The sequence below is a fragment of the Silurus aristotelis genome (genome assembly GCF_946808225.1).
Source record: "Silurus aristotelis genome assembly, chromosome: 12".
Taxonomy (NCBI): domain Eukaryota; kingdom Metazoa; phylum Chordata; class Actinopteri; order Siluriformes; family Siluridae; genus Silurus; species Silurus aristotelis.
The window spans coordinates 24,954,959-24,955,413 of NC_139585.1; positions in this window are offsets into that span (position 1 = coordinate 24,954,959).

Sequence of the window (455 nt, forward strand, 5' to 3'; positions counted from 1 at the left end):
TTTAGAAGTTAATGTTGTGCAAAAAAAAAAAAAAAAAAAAAAAAAGTTTTAGATACTTAGAAAGTGTCACTTTTTCCAGTTTCACCTGTTTTGCATATCATTGGAACTCAAGTGTAAAATTTCATGTTCATTTTCTAACTTCTGTTGTTGATTCACTTCCTGAAGCCTTATCTTCACCAATATTTGTGAACCTATGGCTTTATTAAAAATATTTGTCAAAGGCTGTCTAAGCTTTGCGATGCACGATATTTGCACTGCTATGGCTGGAAAAAAATCGTGTGATCAACCATCGGATGATTGTGTAATCAACAGCGCCATCTACAGGAAAAAGGTCTCCAGGTTCAAACCTAAGGATTCCTGTTAATCATCTAATTCCCAGCATTTGTAAAAAAAAAAAAAAAAATGAAAATTATAATTAAAAAAAAAAAAAAAACGACTGAGAAACACACACACTG